Genomic DNA, 5,524 nt, shown 5'->3' with positions numbered 1-5,524 from the left:
AAAGTTATTAAAAACCCATACGGGAGTGATCATTTCCCTGTAGTTCTAAGCACACCTATCGCTAATGAATGCCTTCCACAATTACCTCGCTGGAGAACTGACTCAGCTGACTGGGAAACGTTCAAAAAGCTTGCTTGTTTATCCTGGGACGACATGTGTGCTTTAAGCATAGACGCTGCGGTTGAATATTTTACGGATTTTCTCCTTGACACCTCCTCCAAATGTATTCCTGTAACAAGTGGATTGTCCACAAAACGCCGTCTTCCATGGTGGAACGATGAGTGTCGAAAAGCGCGAAAGAAGCAAAACAAGGCATGGGGTTTACTTCGGGATTCTCCGACAGCAGGAAATCTAGTCAATTTCAAGCAGGTCAAATCCCAGGGTCGAAGAACGCGGCGACAAGCTAGAAGAGAGAGTTGGAGAAAGTATATATCAGGCATTAACTCTTACACTGAGGAAACAAAGGTTTGGAATAGAGTTAATAGAATAAAGGGTCGACAGTCTTACTCTCTGCCTTTAGTGAATACTCAAGGCGACAGCATGGAAGATCAGGCGAACTTTCTTGGCGCACATTTCGAACAGATATCCAGCTCGTCGCACTACTCTGAAACATTCCAAAGGTACAAAAGGCAAATAGAAGGACAACCATTAGAAAGGAAAAGCACACAATACGAGGCATACAATAGACCCTTTTGCATGGCAGAGCTTCAGGCAGCCCTAAACAGCTGCAACCAATCTGCCCCCGGATCTGACCGCATCCTATATGAAATGCTTAAACACCTGCCGCCTGAAACACAAAAAACCCTTCTTTGTCTCTACAATTCTATATGGTCGTCCGGCCGCATTCCCTCTGCTTGGAAAGAGGCCATCATAATTCCTATTTTGAAACAGGGTAAGGACCCTTCTTTGGCAAATAGTTATAGGCCTATAGCATTGACGAGCTGCTTATGTAAAGTTTTTGAAAAGATGGTAAACAGTCGCCTGGTACATTATCTAGAAATTAACAAGAAATTAGATCAATATCAATGTGGCTTTAGAGAAGGCAGATCGACGACAGATCAGCTTGTACGCATGGAAATGTATATCAGGGAAGCGTTTGTCCACAAACAGCTTGTGTTGTCCGTGTTTCTTGACATGGAGAAGGCGTATGATACCACGTGGCGCTTCGGGATCCTTCGGGATCTTTCTGCAATGGGCATTCGCGGCAACCTGCTGAGAATAATTGAAAGCTATCTCTCTAACAGGACATTTCGTGTTAGAGTTGGCAACGTGCAATCTCGACCATTCATACAGGAGACAGGCGTACCGCAGGGTGGAGTACTGAGCTGTACGTTATTTATTGTTAAAATGAATTCCCTCCACACCGTATTACCTCGCACACTCTTCTATTCCGTCTATGTGGACGACGTACAGATAGGGTTCAGGTCATGCAATCTTAGCATTTGCGAGAGGCAGCTACAACTTGGCTTGAATAGATTTTCAAGGTGGGCGGACGAGAATGGTTTCAAATTGAACCCCCAAAAGAGCACATGTGTCCTGTTTTCTAACAAGAGAAGTGTACTACCACAACCCGATATTAACCTTAATGGAGAAAGACTAACTGTTAGCCCTGAACACAAATTCTTAGGTGTTATCCTGGACACAAAGCTTAACTTCGTCCCCCACTTAAAATATCTTAAAGAAAAATGCCTCAAGACCATGAACCTCCTCAAGCTGCTCTCTCGAACAACCTGGGGCAGTGACAGGAAGTGTCTGCTGAGCCTGTATAAGAGTCTCGTACAATCACGCCTCGATTACGGAGCCGTAGTGTACCACTCCGCAACTGAGAGTGCGCTAAAGATTCTCGACCCAGTCCACAACCTCGGTATACGACTGGCAACAGGCGCCTTTAGAACTAGCCCTGTTGAAAGTTTGTACGTCGAGGCCAACGAATGGTCCTTACATCTACGCAGAACATTCTTAAGTTTTTCATACTACACTAAGGTAAAATCAGACACCGAGCATCCATGTCATTCCATTGTTAGCGACCTGTCCGCTGCCAGACTTTACAGTAACCGCCCACGTATTAGAACTCCTTTGAGCCTACGTTTGGAAGCAATGGCAGAAGAAACAAACATCCATCTCCCAGAAAATATCTTAATGCCTCCCATTCGCCTTCCACCGCCTTGGGAATGGCAGACCATGGAGTGCGATATCTCTTTTGTTGCAATAACGAAACATGCACCTGAGGCACATATACTATCACACTTCCTCGAACTCCAAGCGCAGTACTGCTGTACCGAGTATTATACAGATGCTTCTAAATCATCTGCTGGTGTCGCGTATGCAGCTCTTGGGCCAGTTTTTTCCACCTCCGGTACTCTAAATCCTAACACAAGTATTTTTACGGCTGAAGCGTACGCAGTACTCTCAGCCGTAAAGCACATCAGAAAAACAAATCTGAATAAGGCCATCATTTTCACAGATTCATTAAGCGTAATAAGGGCCTTAATGAGTTTTCGAAAACATAAGAACCCTGTTTTTAATGAACTATACACACAACTATGCCTAGCATTAATGTACAACCAGAACATCATCCTATGTTGGGTACCTGGCCATAGGGGCATAAAAGGCAATGTAGCTGCTGACGAAAGTGCAACGTCAGTCACGTTTAATGAAACGGATATGAATAAACCTATATCAGCAAAAGAACTTAAGCCCTTCTTACGCAACAAACTGAGGAAGTACTGGCAGGACCAATGGGATAATGCAGTATTGAATAAGCTACACGTTATCAAGCCAAAATTAGGGAACTGGATAACTGAAAAAACAAGACATAAGGAAGTGCTTCTGTGTAGATTAAGAATAGGACATACGTACGCCACTCACTCCTACCTTCTGACGGGAAGCGAACCACCGACATGTAGCAAATGTGGCAACAGGCTTACAGTTATTCATGTTCTTATCCAATGCACTGAAATAGAGGCAGAGAGAAAAAAGCACTTTCCCTCTGCTTATATCCAACACATACCGTTACATCCAGCATTTTTTCTTAGCAATGAACCCCTTTTTACTTTTCAATCACTATTCAACTTTTTATTTGAAACTGACACCCTAAATGTGATTTGGCCAGGCTACTTGTAGCGCGGCCTCCACCTGGAGGTCGTAGCTGCAATGAAAACATTTTCTAGAGCACCTGCCTCTCAGCCCTTGCTTTCAAGGCTTTGCTGAGGCACTAGTGCTACAGATTTTACATAATTTACTGACCATCCCCATCTTGTGAAACATCTATTGTCATCGCAGAAACGATCAATCACAGTCATTTTTTATATTATGTATATACTTGTATTTTACGCACTTTAGAGCAAATAAATTTAGGCCCTTTTACAGCCACATCGCACCACATGCATATACTGCGCTTTTTATCGAATATTTTAGGCCACTATACAGCCGTGTTTCATTACTCCCCGCAATTAACACCCATATATCATTCAGAAGTACAGACCATCGACTTGGCGCTCTTTGGCCACATCTGGCCCTTGCGCCAAAAAACCCTACTAATCAATCAATCAATCACAAGAGTTCTTGTGTTCTGTTTACAAGAAAGAGAGGCCTGGTTCCGGATCCTTGCCTAGAACTGTGTGGACAACAGATACCTGTAAACAAAGAACACAAATTTCTAGGTGTTATACTTGACAATAGACTCACTTTCATCCCACACATTAAACATCTTAAAGAAAAATGTCTGAAAACAATGAACCTAATTAAACTTCTATCGCAGACTACGTGGGGTAGTGACAGGACGTGCTTAATGAATCTCTATAAGAGCCTGATTCGGTCACGACTATATTATGGTGCCGTGATCTATCATTCTGCCACCCCGAGTGCGCTAAAGATGCTAGATCCGGTCCACCATCTAGGAATCCGCTTAGCCACGGGCGCTTTCAGAACAAGTCCCATTGAAAGTTTATATGTAGAATCAAATGAGTGGTCACTTCATCTGCAGAGAACATACATCAGCCAAACATATTTTCTGAAAGTGCACTCTAATCCCCAACATCCGTGTTTTAATACCGCTAATGATATGACAAATTCTACACTCTTCCGGAATCGTCCCACCGTAAGACAACCTTTCTCGATGCGTGTGAGGGAGCTTAGTGTTGAAATGGATGTCCCAATCCTCAAACATCGCCTAATGCCTCCAGCTAAGCTGCTACCTCCTTGGGAGTGGCAGATGATAGAATGCGATACATCCTTCATGCAAGTTACAAAACACGCTCCAGAGATTGAAATACAAATGCATTTCCGGGAACTCCAATACAAACACTCCTGCACGGAGTTCTACACCGACGCATCAAAGTCACGCGTGGGGGTGTCCTATGCAGCCGTCGGCCCATCCTTCTCGGAATCCGATGTACTGCATCCGGAAACAAGCATCTTTACGGCTGAGGCCTACGCACTGTTGTCGGCTGTAAAGTATATAAAGAAATCAAAACTCGAGAAATCAATTATATAAACGGACTCCCTAAGTGTTGTGAAGGCCTTGCTGTCACTCTGTAACCACAAAAATCCGGTAATTAATAAACTTTATTCCGTCCTATGTAAAACGTATATATGTAACCAGCATGTCATCATATGCTGGGTGCCGGGTCATAGGGGCATCGAAGGCAATGTTCTGGCGGACCAGATGGCCGCATCAATTGCATCGTATTCTGTAAATCCTACCGCAGCAGTCGCTGTCACAGATCTGAGGCCCTACTTGCGCAGAAAACTGCGAAACTACTGGCAACGCTCGTGGGACATGGAAACAAATAATAAATTGCACATAATAAAGCCACAATTAGGGTTCTGGCCTTCTGCAACAAAATCACGCCGAACAGATGTCCTATTGTGCCGTCTAAGAATAGGACACACATTTGGCACCCACAATTTTTTACTCACTGGAAATGAGTCCCCAACCTGTGGGAGATGCGGGGAGAGGCTGACCGTCCTCCATGTCCTCCTGGAGTGTCGGAAAGCCGAATCTGACAGAAAGAAACATTTTCCGTTAGCATACCGGCAGCACATTCCCCTTCATCCTGTAATGTTACTCGGCCCAGAACCGCTCTTTGACACTAACTCAGTTCTAGACTTCCTGAAAGATGTTGTGTTACATGTAATTAGCCCTATACGTTCATAGCGTCCCCTCTCTCTAGAGGATGCCGCTGTGAAAGCTATTTCGTATAGCACATGCCTCTCGGCCCTTGCGTTTCAAGGGCTCTGGCGAGGCTGTAGTGCTCTTAGACAAATTTTAGCGTCTCGCATATTTTATATAAGGCAGCATTCTTTTTAATGCATTTCAGTGATCATAGTACATGTCATTAATCATTGCCATAATTTTATTACCTGTAATTTTTATGCAATTTACACTCTTTTAGGCCCCTTTACAGCCAGGTCACATTAAATTCACAGAGCCCATCACACCACGACATATTCATTACCACTAGCATGGCGCTCTTTGGCCATACCTGGCCCTTGCGCCATTAAACCTCAAACATCATCATCA

General features: G+C 44.0%; 1 long non-coding RNA gene across 1 annotated transcript; it reads right to left on the bottom strand.

Moving 5' to 3' along the window:
- Nucleotides 1-354: 354 nt before the first annotated feature.
- On the bottom strand, nucleotides 355-3,288 carry LOC142576532 (uncharacterized). The gene is made up of 3 exons (XR_012826867.1): nucleotides 2,875-3,288; nucleotides 508-604; nucleotides 355-403 (listed from the first exon to the last, which is right to left on the bottom strand). It is a non-coding gene; the product is annotated as an uncharacterized LOC142576532 (long non-coding RNA).
- Between the last annotated feature and the right edge of the window lie 2,236 nt (nucleotides 3,289-5,524).

Source organism: Dermacentor variabilis, chromosome 3 (assembly GCF_050947875.1).
Source record: "Dermacentor variabilis isolate Ectoservices chromosome 3, ASM5094787v1, whole genome shotgun sequence".
Lineage (NCBI taxonomy): Eukaryota > Metazoa > Arthropoda > Arachnida > Ixodida > Ixodidae > Dermacentor > Dermacentor variabilis.
Note: the sequence above shows the minus strand (reverse complement) of the source record. Positions and strands in the feature narration are given on the sequence as shown.